Consider the following 14691-nt stretch of genomic DNA (forward strand, 5'->3'; position numbering starts at 1 on the left):
GTTGAAGCTAATCTGACTTCCTTAGGGCCCGGGACCACTAGGGTGTTGCTATTTATGGACCTTGAGGCTCTCAGTGGGGCATACCGGGAGAGGCGGTCCGGTAGGTAAGAGGGTCCTAGGCTGCGAAGGGCTTTAAAGGTCAAAACCAGCACCTTAAATCTGACCCTGTACTCCACCAGGAGCCAGTGCAGCTGGAAAAGGACTGGGTGAATATGCTCCAATGGCAGAGTTTCTGGGACAGTTTCAAGGGCAGCCCCGCGTAGAGCGAATTACAGTAGTCAAGCCTGGAGGTGACCGTCGCATGGATCACTGTGGCCAGGTCAGGGCGGGAAAGATAAGCAGTGTGAGGAGCTCCCAATGAAAATTCCCCCAATGTTTCTCAAAACACAGATCCCCCCAAAAATGTTGCTTTTGGTGGATTTTCTTCGCAACTCAACCAGGAACGGAATGGGAATTTTCAGAGGACGCAAACCCCTGGTTCCCCAATTGAGAGGTTTGGGATAAAATGTAAATTGATTCACATTTTATTGATTTAATCAGCTAAAATGCTGATTATTAGTGGATCAAGCCTTTTTAATTGGCTGGCATCAGACAGATACATGGATCTTTCAGAAACAGCTTGTGTTTTTGATTTCCGACCCCCATCCCAGCCCCTTAGTGGAAACCTCACTGCAAAGCAGCATAAGCTGAACAGTTCGGCTCATGCACTGACTCGCCCCTTATCAAATGAGAAGTGAGGAACACTGATTCAAGTGACGCTGCACCTTTGCAGAGATCTGGATGTCCTACAAGTAACCTTGCATCACGCCAGTGTGCTTGTGTGTGTGAGTGAGACAGAGAGCGCACAGCCTTACAGAAATATAGGAAAGCAGCTTCCAGAAAAACATTCCCAGAAAACAGAAGCAATGCTTCCCCGTCAAGAAAAGGGCACATGACCAAATAGCACAGAGTGGGGGGGGGGATTCTTAACCAGCCCCTGCCTCATTTTCCTGCCAGCTGCCCTTCCCTTCATCAATAACCCCTAAAAAAGATGCATGGAAACATAAACCTTCAAATGATACCAGAAAGAAAGAAAAAAGAAAGGCATCAATTTTTGAAAAGGATAGTATTTTGGGGAGGGGGGGAGGCTGCAAGGAAGACCTCCCCCCTGGCTTGAGCGACTTTATCTCCTGTAACCATTAAACCCCAGATGCATACAAATTTAGTGTGTACAATATAAATAGGTAGCAAGGAGAAAGCCGACACAGGAAACTATATTGAAAATGGTTGTGTGTGATGGGAGACTCTTTGAAAGGATGGGGGGGGGGTTCATGATTTTGTTTTTTTGCTTGTTTTTAAAAGCCAACATCCACCTGAAATTGCACCCGCCACCCAAATCCCAACCGCTAGACATCTGCTGCATTTTTCGGACTGGCGATGTTGGCAGAATGGTGGCGGAAGGGGAAGGTGCCGTCAAAATCTTTAATCTGGCTGGAGGACTCTCCCCTGCTCTCTCTCTCCCCCCCCCCAAATCCCTCCTCGACCACATTAGCAGTTCTGTCTCCTCGGGCCGTTTGTATTCCCGTCACGTTTCTGCTGCTCTTTCCCAAACAGTCCTGCTGCAAAATATTAGTGAAGCACAGAATGCGATGCGAGAGTTTGCTGCAGCTCGTTCTTGGCACCGGTTCAGCTTTTTGTCTCTCGCCCTCCGCACCGCCGCTTCCCTTCAAAGCTCCCCAAAAGCAGAGGAGCGGGGGGAGGAGAAAACAATAAATGAAAAACCAAGCCACCCTTGGGCTATGGAACGAGAGGCGTGGCCCCTTCACCTCCACATCCCTCCTCCCTCTTTCTGCCACTCTCCCCACAACAGCAAAAAAACGTGCCGCAACATAAACGGTCGCTGCAGCCACCTGACGGCCCATTTTCCTTCGCTCGCAGTCACCCCATCGATGGCCACCTCTTTAGGTTTTGCTCATCTATATTTTCAGGACAAGAACGAAACCTCCTATTTCTCCAAATGTATTTCCCACCTTCCTCCTCATCTAGCTTTCTTCTTTTTTTTAACGTTATGGGAGACGGCAAAAGAGTAGCCATCTCTTTTTGTCTCTCTCTCTTTGCAGAGGGAAGCACAAGCACACAGCTGCACCTAAACAACCCCACAATATTGGAATTTGGTGCTTTTCTTGTTGTTGTTTATGTGCCAGGCTAAATACCAAGCACCGCTGATGCACCGTGGAGGCACATGCATGTTCAAAAAGCACACTGCGATTTGCTTAGATGGCACCTTCCTTCTCCTTTATTCCAAACAGATATGGGGGAAAGGGTTTGCCTCCCGCCCTACTCTGCTCTCACCCTGCACTGCCAGACAACAAGAGAAACCAAAGAGAAATCACACAAAGATGGCACGGAGAGCTGTCACCAACTTCATTTCCAGCTCGTCAGCCAAGTTTGGCAAGGAGCCCTCTTTCAAGCCTGGCATCAACGTTGTTTCAGTCCCTCTACATCCCTCCCTCCTTCGTTTAAGCATTCGGCGGTGTGTCCCCTTACCTTTCCTCCCCCAAAGATGGGGACTTTTCCTACATCTCGCACCCAAATCCACCTGAAAATCCAAGGCAAAGCCCGTCAGAGGCTGAACGAAACAGGATGCAACGTTTCAACGAGTTAAGAATTAGGACATGCGTGTACAAAACCTATTTCGTTCTCTAGAAGCAAGGAATCTATTGACCCTGTGTGCAGACCAATGGGACTCAGCTCTCGGTGGTAAGAGAGGATGGAAGAAGGCTTGTGTGGGGTGGTGAGGAAAACCATACAGGCATTCAAAGGAATAGATTGTGTTCTGATCTGCACATTCGTCCTGGAGGTACAGATCCGCTCAGCTCATGCTGAAATTCAGCGAAATCCAATTCCTCAGTCATCCCTATGGGTGAGCTCATTCAAAATCAGGCCTCAGCGTTAAAGTGTCGGCACACATAACTTCCTATTCCAAGCCCCTCATTCTTAAATTCAGTGTGGTTTACTAATCCTTTGCAATATGTTTCTGTTTTCTTTTCAATGCTGGTTTTTCCTCAAGTGATAAACCTGCCTCAGGCTGTTTATAGAAGTGTTGAAGAACTGAAGCATATATTTTTTTTAACAAAATGAAGGAAAAAAAGAGGGTGTGTATGCTCTCGCAAGTGCAATAAAGTATCTAGACAGGATTGCATTTAAGGACATTACTCCTACTTTGAGAAAACTGTGTAAGGCTGACTCGTTTATTTTGGATGCAGGCCAGAGCAGATGGATCCTTTGCTAAATCTGCCATTTCTTCAAAACTGGTATGGAAGTCAGTTTTACGAACAAGATTCTGTGCATTGTATCTAGATGGGGGCGGGGGAGGAACTGGATTCTCTTCGCACTGAAAAGGTGAACATACGTAATTCATACTTCCCGAAAAAATACATAAACAGAAACGTAGCCATCCTTCGGAATGCACACTCTCCGAATTTTGCAATGCAGTTTGCCAGTCAGGCAAGGCGAATTATACTATGGTAAAATGTACATCAAGATGTAAAGGTAAAGGGACCCCTGATCATTAGGTCCAGTCGTGACCGACTCTGGGGTTGTGGGGCTCATCTCGCTTTATTGGCCTAGGGAGCCGGCATACAGCTTCCGGGTCATGTGGCCAGAATGACTAAGCTGCTTCTGGCGAAGCAGAGCAGCGCACAGAAACGCCGTTTACCTCCCCACTGGAGTGGTACCTATTTATCTACTTGCACTTTGACGTGCTTTCGAACTGCTAGGTGGGCAGAAGCTGGGACAGAGCAATGGGAACTCACCCCGTCGCAGGGATTTGAACCACCAACCTTCGGATCTGCAAGCCCTAGGCTCTGTGGTTTAACCCACAGCTCCACCCGCATCCCATATACACCATATCCAACTGTCTCTTCTTTTGTCCCCTCCCCCACCAGAAAACAGCCATACTTTTGGGACGTCCCAGAGACCTTCAGGTTTCTGGGAGACCATTTCTGCTTCTGCGTTCATGCATGACTCCCACCACATTAATTTGCAAGCTTACAGATACACTTCCGCAAACCTCAGGACATAGAAACCACTACCCTATTTTGGGGGGGACTCCATTTCACCCCTAAGCACATGGGTGTTTTGGTCAGGGGTACTAAGTGATCGATTTTGTGTTATGATCTCATACGTTATTTGTAGGACTATTTCTGCACCCAACCTGTATTGACAGCGAACTCAGGTAGACCGTGAGCAGAGATGAACCTGGTTCTACCTCAGCTTGCTCGCTGGTTTCTCCTCAGGGGCAATGGGTGTAAGAAAGGAAGGGACGGAAGGAAGTTGAGCCAAACTTGTTCACAGTTCTTTGCAAACTGATTCACTTCAATAGCACTGGATTTCCCAGATAATTTCCCAACACACCTTGCAAAAATGCTGGCTCATACTTTCACACCGTCTTCCCCTCCCGTCATTCGCAATGGGCTTCACACTTTCTGACTGGCTATATAGCATTGTGTAAACAAACAAGCCCCTGTGTTGCGAAATATGAGTCAGCAATATTAAAAGCAACACGACATACAGCATTGTGACAAAGAGATCTCAAGTCAGTTGTGTGGGTTTCTTTTTCAATTGACCAAGTAATAAATTAAGGCCTCAATCCTGGAATCCTGCATCCCCAGAAGTGTGTCCCATTGAATTCAGATTCAGATAATTCTAGCTGACATCCACAGAATGACACTGTGCATCTGTAACAGTGCATATGGATAAAAAACCCAAACCAGTTTTTTTTAACAAGTTTTTTTTCTAGATGATGTACACAAGTCTCAGTTGACAACGTCTTAGAAGAGGCATTCACTTGTTGTACAACAGAAGTAAGGAAACCTATTTTAAACTTAAAGGTAAAGGTAAAGTTACCCCTGCCCGTACGGGCCAGTCTTGACAGACTCTAGGGTTGTGCTCCCATCTCACTCAAGAGGCCGGGGCCCAGCGCTGTCCGGAGACACTTCCGGGTCACATGGCCAGCATGACAAAGCCGTATCTGGTGAGCCAACGCAGCACACGGAAACGCCGTTTACCTTCCCACCAGTAAGCGGTCCCTATTTATCTACTTGCACCCGGGGGTGCTTTCAAACTGCTAGGTTGGCAGGCGCTGGGACTGAGCAATGGGAGCGCACCCCGCCGCGGGGATTCAAACCACTGACCTTTCGATCGGCAAGCCCTAGGCGCTTGAGGCTTTTACCCACAGCGCCACCCGCGTCCCATTTTAAACTTACTGCCCATGATTTTTGTAAGCACTTGTATTAAAAACCTTTAAAAAAATATCCTTGATTAATTAGGGACACCTTTCTGTTCAGTCAAAAGGTTTCTAATCAATTCATCTGATTAACTGAGTAGGCAGTGCAGAATGAATTACCATGCAATCCCATTTCCTTGTTATTTGGAATCATCCTTGATGATCAACTGGGGCAAAGGGTGGTGAAGGCAGCAAATGGTCAAGAAATGCTTCTGCCAGACACCATTTTCTTGCATTGAGCTTCATGTAACCTGTCCTAAGACCACACGAAAATTTTGGAAGTCTTTTAAAGTCATAGAAATCTCCCCCCTCCTTTCCTTCTTTTTACAAAATTGTATTTGTATGAACATAAAGAACAATTTGTTATTATATTCGTACAGAAGAAGTGTATAAAATTATGTACTTGTTTTCCCTTATCTTCCTTTTCTTTCTTCTTCATTCCAGCTATGGTATTGAATATTGTTGTATATATAGACTTCTCTTTTTTAAAATTGAAACTAATAAAGATTATTATTATTAATTATTATTATTATTATTAAAGACCACACAGGGAAGAGCAGGCTCCGAATGCATATAAATATGAATATTTCCAACCTGAAAATGGAAACCACAGCCAATTCAACTGGGAAGGGAAACCCACTCAGTTCCAATGCTATCGATTATTGTTCTGTCATCTGCTTATGTTTATCACGCAGGGTGATCATTATGCACAGGAAATTGCTTTTTTAAAAAGCTGGAGGTAGTATTTGTGTAAGCAGTTCCCCCCTTCTCCAAAGAGATCTGGCCATGAGCATAAAATCTAGCCAGTCACTCTGCACAGGTGCAAAGCTCATCTGCCAAAGCCATGCTGTATGTCGGAAGGAGGGCAGGAAGGTCATCATAACACTTGTTTGCCAAGGAAGCTATTTAAAAAGGGGGACATTGACCCTGCTTGTTTGACATCCAATCTCCAAATTCGTCCTCACTTGCAATGCACCAGAGACACAGGACCCACATCGGGAAGCCAGAGCTGCCTGTCTCTCATCTAAGGTTACCCACAGGGTCGGGGAGTTTCTCCATTACTGGTTTTAAACTAGAATTTGTCAGGCCAAATTGCACAGGTGGTCGCTCAGCCTGCTCCTATCATTGCTTACCCAGGGATCATTGATTTCCCAGCAAGGCTGAGAACAAAACCACTATCAGGCCGATGAGTAAACATCCCACCAGTTCAAAGGATGTTGCAAAACCATTGGTGCACCCATTGCTAATTTTACAAAGGGTTTTTGTTTGCACCATGGCTTCCACTGGTACTTAAGTGGTTCGCAAAGCCCCATTCACTCTGGGGTCACAGATTCTTCGCTAGGCTTCATTCCTGCTCTCGTTTTGCAAAAATTGTCAGGTGAAAGTAATATCTCATGCTATATCCTCCTCCACCCAAAAAAGGAACTGGAAGCTATTGTCCCAAACTGGTGTGAAGTCCATATGGTGATATCGGTTTCATAGTTCTTGATCTCGCAATATATTGTGAATCACGATGTTTGTGTGGGTGTATGTGCTATGCGAAAATCACAATGCGGGAGAAACCGTGAATTCAGACATTGCGATATATTGGTATATCACAATTGTTAGCTGGTGATTTATTACCAAGTCGAAAGCTAGGTATCACCCAGCCATATGGGATGCTAAAATGAAATGATATCTTCTGCAGATGTAGGAATGAGATCCACGAGCAAATTCCCCTGTCAACCTTTGAAGACAAAATAAATTTCTTTACCCCAATGCCCAACTCCCCATGTGTTTGTGAAAAATCACATTTTGATGGACGGCTGACAGTAGGTTGGACAGTGTCCTTCAAAGTATTTCCCCAATCCACCTGGGCCTTTGGGGACAATGAATGGGAGCTCAGTCAAGTGGTATGAGTGCTGAATGGCTGGGGCTCTAGACTCCAGGTAAACCTTCTCAGATGCAACTATATGCACAAATGCTCCCTTATTACATATGTTTGCAGTCTTATGCATATGCTCTATGTACAGACTTGGGGGAGCACACACAACACTAGGGCAACTCAGTTCCTGTGTTGTTGGACGACAGAGCAAAGATCACCCAAACAGTGTGTGACCAGAACATGGAATGGAGGTTTGTTGCATATTTGGGTAACAGTAGGTGAGATCGGCTGAGGGACTGGGGAGGGGTAGGGGTTGTTGTTTTAAATGAGAAACTACCTAATTTACACTTCTCAAGCTAGTATCTGAAACAAACACTATTATCCTTCAAAATTCACCCCACTCTGAATTTCCCAATCAAACCATGGGCGAGGCGTGCATAAGTCGATGTGCACACTGGTGGAAAACGACAGAAAGAATTGTGTTACATTAGGGGAAATTGCAAAAATGGGTATATTCGGAACAATTGCTTTGCAAATGTGTGTATATGAGGAGAAAGGCACATTAAATTGGGTTGTTGTTTTTTTTTAATGCAAATTGGCACAAAAATGTGGTGAACTGGATTTAATGTTGAAGAAGTGAAAAACTTGATTGATTGATTGATTGATTGATTTTCTATACCACCCTTCAAGAATTCACTCATCCTGGACATGACCAATGGCTCATTTTAATAGAATGTGATATTAACTGGTTATTAGTTATTAATGTATTGTTTATTTTCATTGCCCAACCTGAGCTCTAGCTGGAATGGCAGAATAAATGCAGAAATCTACTACTACTACTGCTGCCACTCTGTGCACCAGTTTTCCTTCTTCCTCTCCTCTGTTTGTTAGCACAGCCAGAGAGAAAAGAATCCCTTCTCACCAGGCAGGGAAGAAGGCTTTCACTCCTCAAGTAAACCCTCGATTTTCCGTTTGAATTGCAGCTGGGCTTCAGCATAAATAAACTGACAAAGAGCTACCGGCTCTTCCCCGTCGGTAACGGTTGAGGGAAACGGCAACTAGATTTGACTAGACAAAGCTGTCCAGTGTGTGGGGTGACCTTTAGCCCCATGCTTGGCGCAACACAACTCTCTCCGTGTCTGCTGCCATCCGCAGGGACTCGGAGGACGAACATGGCTGCCAGAATAATCAGGGCATTGCTTAATGACAGACCCTCGAACAAGCTTGTTGATTATGCGCTGGCAGAAACAGGGCCTCCGATTCTGAAGGCAAACTGGATGGGGAGGGGGGGGGAGAGGAAGGCTCCCCGCCCCTCCAAAGTTCGCAAAGCGTTTCAATCGCACATGTGTTCTCATCCCCTGCAGACGAGGATAAAGCAAAGCAAAGCAAACACACTTAAAAGAGGAAGAAGGTTCAGAATCCACATTGCCCACAGGTGATTCACAGAAATCGTGGGATAAAATGCCAGAGCAGTATGTTCAGTGTGCTCTTAAAACAACAACAACCAAGACTCAAAGACAGAGGCACCAAGTGCTGCACAACAAGGGGGGGGGGCTTGTCATGTGTGTGTGATGTCACTGTGGCGATCACACAGGGTCCCCAGAAGTTTCACCGTCTATTGATCCCTGTGTCACCACTTTAGTTCTCGCTGCCACCACCCAGGCCCTACCTGGGACAATACTGAGTCCAGTCAGGGTTAAATTGGAACATAAACTTCTGTTTATTTATTGCAGTTTAACAAAAGCGTGTGGTTTCATAAACAGTATCAGTCAATTACATTCATGGGGTGCCTATCCAGACCTATAACTTCCGCTACCTGCTCTCACTCACTAAACCACCTCTCAGATATTTACTTGTCTTCCTAGTTCCTAACTGTTCTTGACTCAGCTTATTTCGCTACACTAACTCAACCTACCCACAGACTCTGTCCCAATTCACTCCCAATCCACCCAACTCCCAACAAACACTTTAACGAACTTCTCCCTTTGACCCTCCCAGAGCTGGTTTTATAGTCCCTCTGACTCCACCCCCTGGGTCCTGATTGGGTAACCTGTTTAACTATTTCACCTCCAGCACTCTCATATGTTAACGTCACAGTCACACATGTAGGGAGGAGGCCATGAGGCCCTCCACCACTGCGCGGAGACCCGACGAGACCCTCTGGCACTGTGGGGAGACCCAGTGAGAATCCTTGCCGCCACGAGGAGGCTACCCAGCCCCTCAATATTGTGGGGGGGGAGCTCTGCCCTATTCCCACATTCTTTGGGGGAGCTGAGCTGTCCTCAGCCCCACAGAGCTGAAGCATATGCTCAAAAATATTATAAATTAAATTACTTTGTGGTGCCTTCAGAGTGTACAGGTGAGGTAGGATAGCTGAATGTGTGGCTGCTGGTGCTAGAATAGCAGAATTGTAGAGTTGGAAGGGAGACACACACACCAGATCATCTTGTCCAATGCCCTGCAATGCAGGGATTTCAACTCAAGCATCCATGACTGATGCCCCTTCCATCTCTGCTTGTTTTTGTTGTTTAGTCATTTAGTTGTGTCCGACTCTTTGTGACCCCTTGGACCAGAGCACGCCAGGCACTCCTGTCTTCCACTGCCTCCCGCAGTTTGGTCAAACTCAGGTTGGCTGCTTCGAGAACACTGTCCAACCATCTCGTCCTCTGTTGTCCCCTTCTCCTTGTGCCCTCCATCTTTCCCAACATCAGGGTCTTTTCCAGGGAGTCTTCTCTTCTCATGAGGTGGCCCAAGTCTTGGAGTCTCAGCTTCAGGATCTGTCCTTCCAGTGAGCACTCAGGGCTGATTTCCTTCAGAATGGATAGGTTTGATCTTCTTGCCGTCCATGGGACTCTCAAGAGTCTCCCCCAGCACCATCATTCCATCTCTGCTTAGAACCCTCAAAAGAAGGAGACTCCACGACCTCCTGCGGGAGACCGTTCCACTGCTGAGCAGGACCATAGCAACGGGCCTAGGAAGCTGCTTTATACAGAGTCAGGGTCCATGTAGCTCAGTGTTGCCCACACTGACTGGCAGCAGCTCTCTGGGATTTCAGGCAGCAGGCATTCCCAGCTCGACCAGGAGTGGCTGGGGAATGAACCAGGCACCTTCTGCATGCACAGATGCTCTGCCACGGAGCTACATACAGCCCTTTCCCTAAAGGTCAACGGCACGTGCAGTATCAAGAGTTAGAGCAGTAAGAGGCGTTCAAGGGGGATTGCCCTGTTGCTAGTTGGCCATACAAAAACACGAGAATATGAATGGGGGGAAGAGCACCATAATCATTGCTCATTTTCTGGGTCATCAGATTTCTTGCCTCGCCTCTTTACCGTTGGGCCATGGTGAGCCTCATCCCTGAAATTGGGTTGACACAATCCCATGCTTCGTGTCTAGATCAAGAATGGCTGGCCAAAGAATAGCTCTTGCATCCGAACTCTGCAGGTGCCATGGCTCAAGGGCAAACATTTCATGATGCAGGAAGACAGAAGGCTCTTTCAGCCGGACTGTGGTTACTTGAGAGGTGAGAGCATCCTTTATTTGCTTACAGATTTGACTTAGCCTGCACACAGGGGGCTAAGTGTTACATCAAAACAACGTCTGCATCCTCCCAGAAAGCAGTTTTCTGGAATGCTAGCCTTGCATCTGCAAGCAATTCCGCTCCATGCAAAGATGCTAGTTGGCCCCAATCCATGACAACGGTGCATTGGACCTCGGCGTGAAATTACACCCTACCCAATCAGCACGCAACTCCCCTTTCACACTGAAGCTGAGTGTTCAGCCACAGGTGGAACCAACAATGTGTGCAATGATGTTGGAGGGGCGAACCCACAGTTCGACTCTCCTCCACGGCCTGAGATGGTACCCACTCATCTGAACAGCCCCTGGAGCAGCCTGCTATCAAGTTCTGCTTGAAATAGAGCAACATTCTCTCATTGTCTCTCCTGCCACTGAATTAGCAATGGGAGCTGGGTCAGCCAGGAGGGAACATCTTTCTGCAGGCAGGATTTGGCCCATATGTGCCCCAGTTGAAGTTCCCAAACAGAGAAAGTGACAACTAGAGATCTGACCCAACAAGAGTTCTGATCAGAAGAAAACCAAAAGTTTTGCAAAATGCTCGCTGCACATAGATAAGTACACAAATATCTCAGAGTTACTGCGGGTTCGGTTGCAAACCATTGCAATAAAGTGAATATCACAATGTAAGTGAATCATAATATGAGTCACACTGATTTTTTGTAGTTTTCCAGAGCATATGAAATTGTGTTTACACTATACTGTAGCTTATTAAGCTAGGCCACTCTGCCTGCAGGGGCCAGAGAGGAAAAGGCACGACTCTAGCCCTCAACAGCTTCACTCCTGTGGCCAGAAAAAGGGTGGCACTTTCCCTGGAAGTGGCTGGGCTGCCTGCAGTTACACCCATGTCCTCATAAGGAGCAATAAATGTGAAGCACAAGAAAGCAGAGTGTAATAAAGTGAGGCTTGTCTGTATTGCATTAGGAAGAATATTCAAGGCTAGGATTTTCCATAATACACTGGGGTTTTTTGGTGTTATTGTGTGGGTATTTATACAGTGGTACCTCGGGTTAAGAAATTAATTCTTTCTGGAGGTCCGTTCTTAACCTGAAGCTGTTCTTAACCTGAATCATCAAAACCTTTATTGCATTAGCAAACTGCCATAGCAAAATAAGACAATACAAAAAAGAAAAAAGACAAACTAGAGACAAGCAACCCAGCAGAATTCAGGTGTTTTGGCTGGCGTAGTGACATTTAAGTTACCCGAAGACAATAATGCAAAGATATAATAGCCAGCGCCCAAAAACTAGTATGCGGGTATATATAAAGCACAAAATGGCCCCAGAACAGACTCAGCATATTGAGTTAAAAGTAATAAAAAGATTAAAACAGGTCCAGGTCTAGGGCACGCTACCCTGTCAGAGTAGCCCTGAGTTTCAGAGCCTGCACTATGAATATTGCCACCCCACGTGAGATTTGGGGATTTGCGTCCACAAATTTCAGTGATTTCAGTGGGTCTACTTTGAGTATGATGATTTCCCACATTAATCCGCCTGCCAAACAGTCCTCTTGAAAGCTGCCAGGGGTGTGTAAGTGTGTGTGTTTTAGAATAGGCATTCAGTTATTGAGTGATGCTGCTCAGACACGGCCAAGCATACCATCACCCTGTGTAGACGCCTATAGCCCTTCTTAACACTTCCCCATCACTATAAACTTCTGGAGAAGATTGGGAGAAGTTGGCAACCTATCCTTCAGGGATGCTTCTCCACTATTATGGAATGACTACGCAGGAGCTCTGAGCTCCAGGATTCTCCAGAGACCAAGATGCGAAAGCCAGTGCTCCAGAGCAAGTTCTCCACATCTGGGATTCACACTGAAGCCCAACGTGCAAAATGCGGGGAAGGAATCTGAGCATAAACAAACCATGATTGAGAAAGCCTTAGCTCTTGGGGGTTTTCATCCTGGCTTGCCTTGCTCTCTATCCTATGCATTGCTGACCTCTCCACATCCCAAGCCCAGAGTTGGAATGTAGAAACAGATGCCTCTTTTTTCTGTGACCAGGAAAGCAAAAGTGTGTTTCTAAGCCTTTCTCAAGATGGTGAAGCAAATAGGATACCTAACAGGGGATGATCTCAACAGGTGCTAAGGAACAATTTTACTTTTGTTATATAGCCAGAAAAAACGTGTGTGTGTGTGTGTACACACCTGGAAAGGCCAGAAGCTCAATCTCAATCTTACATTTTTCTCATTAAGAGAAAATTCCATATTAATCTTTTTTTTTTTTTAAAGGAAGAAATGTGCATGGACACTTCTATGTAAGTAGTATTTTATCCCAAAATATATGTATAGAAATTTGCCATTTAGATATTTCCATGTACGCATTTTTGAGCTGAGAGCCATATCGCAAAATTCAGGGAAGTGCAAAATTCAATGGATAATTGCATTGCCATCTGCACATTGGTCTGAGGGGAGCAGGTTAGGTTAGATTTCTATAGGAACTCACAGAAATCAATCTCCCCAAGAATCTCTAAAACACACACACACACACAGACACACACCCCTTGTTCTGTGCTATCTTCCTAAACCATGTTTACGGGACATTTTCTACAAAGCACTGCTCAATCCTACATCTGTGGAAACACAGGGGGCAGGAACCAGCACCCATGGTGGCTAGGAATAGATACAGTGGTCCGAAACTGTTTAATTAAAACATGAATTTTACTTTATTCTTTTTATGCACAGGGGAGAGGTTTGGATCGATGAAATGAGTGGCAAAAAGCAAGCCATGTGATCCTTGGCCTCTCCATTACAGCAGGACTGTTAGCAGCGATTGCCACGTAACCTAATACTGGTTTTCCCACAAGCCCTGGGAATTTCTGGCACAGGGGAGCTGCCTGGCAGGGCCATTCTGATATGCTGTTTTAGACACACATGTGTTTTGACTTCAGCCACTCTTGTCATGAGACCAGAACGGCCCCTCCGATGTAACGCCGCCACATGTGACTGGCAAACTCCGCCTGCTGTTTCTAGCAGCAATCAATGGAAAGCAATTGGGGGGGGGCTCTCGACAAAGCAATTCCCCCTTATTGTGCGGAGCTGGAGGAGAATGTGCTAGTCATTTCTGGGAAGATGTGCATTTTACCACAATTTGGGTGCAGTTTTGACAACACCCTGGAAAGGGGAGAAAAAGCAGTGAAAACTGGCTCTCAGACCTTTCCACCGCTACAGGCTTTATCGGTTATTTTCAGGAGTCGTTACGCTGCGGTAGAGATTTCACACGCTCGGGGCAAGTGTGGGGGAGAAGATTAACCTCGCCTCCTGTCCAGTGCAAATGACGTTTTTCAGCTGCTACAGGCTACAGAGGCCAAATCTCACTAATACCATTCGTCTATCCTTCCTTCCTTCCTTCCTTCCTTCCTTCCTTCCTTCCTTCCTTCTCCTGCTTTGGAGCCTAGGACCTGAACCAATGGCTTCAAGTTACAAGACAGGAGATTCAGACTAAACATCAGGAAGAACTTTCTGACAATGAGAGCTGTTCGACAGTGGAATGATCTCCCTTGGGAGGTGATGAACTCTCCTTCCTTGTAGGTTTTTAAGCAGAAGTTGGGTGGCCATCTGCCATGGATGTTTAAGCTGTGATTCCTGAATTGTAGGGGGTTGCATCCATCTGTTGTAAACAAAATCTGCCCTTTCCCCCCTTATGGGGTATCCAAGAGCCTGTATAGAGTCCTTAAGTGGGTTCCCTATTGATAGGAGAAAATAACAGAGGCTAACCAGAGAATATTGAGAAGGAAAGCACCTACTAAGCCTGATCTTTATTGAATTGTTGCAACAGGGTGCCCCCCTCAAATGTAGGAGGACAGAAGAGGACCCAGAACCAAGGTGTGCCTGCCCTTATATAGATATTTTAAATTCCCTGCCCTGGAGCTCAAGACCACCTCTCCATATATCATACATACATCACAGAAGGGGTGTAACCCAAGACCACCCCCCGCAAACATCATACCTACATCACAGAAAAGGCAGTCTACAACAGAAATTTGAATGT

At 46.0% G+C, this 14691-nt stretch overlaps 1 protein-coding gene and 1 long non-coding RNA gene across 5 annotated transcripts in view; one reads left to right on the forward strand and one right to left on the reverse strand.

Annotated features, from left to right (window-relative positions):
- The window catches only part of LOC310659591, a 152965-nt gene extending 140464 nt beyond the window's left edge, over positions 1-12501 (forward strand). The window contains exon 3 of the long non-coding RNA XR_014502836.1: positions 12489-12501. This is a non-coding gene — a long non-coding RNA (uncharacterized lncRNA). The remainder of the gene's footprint in view (positions 1-12488) is intronic.
- Positions 1-14691, reverse strand: part of SETBP1 (SET binding protein 1) — a 262041-nt gene that overhangs the window by 138989 nt on the left and 108361 nt on the right. The gene's annotated exons all lie outside the window — the stretch shown is intronic.

The sequence above is a fragment of the Podarcis tiliguerta genome, assembly GCF_965153285.1.
Source record: "Podarcis tiliguerta genome assembly, chromosome: 11".
NCBI classification, from domain to species: domain Eukaryota; kingdom Metazoa; phylum Chordata; class Lepidosauria; order Squamata; family Lacertidae; genus Podarcis; species Podarcis tiliguerta.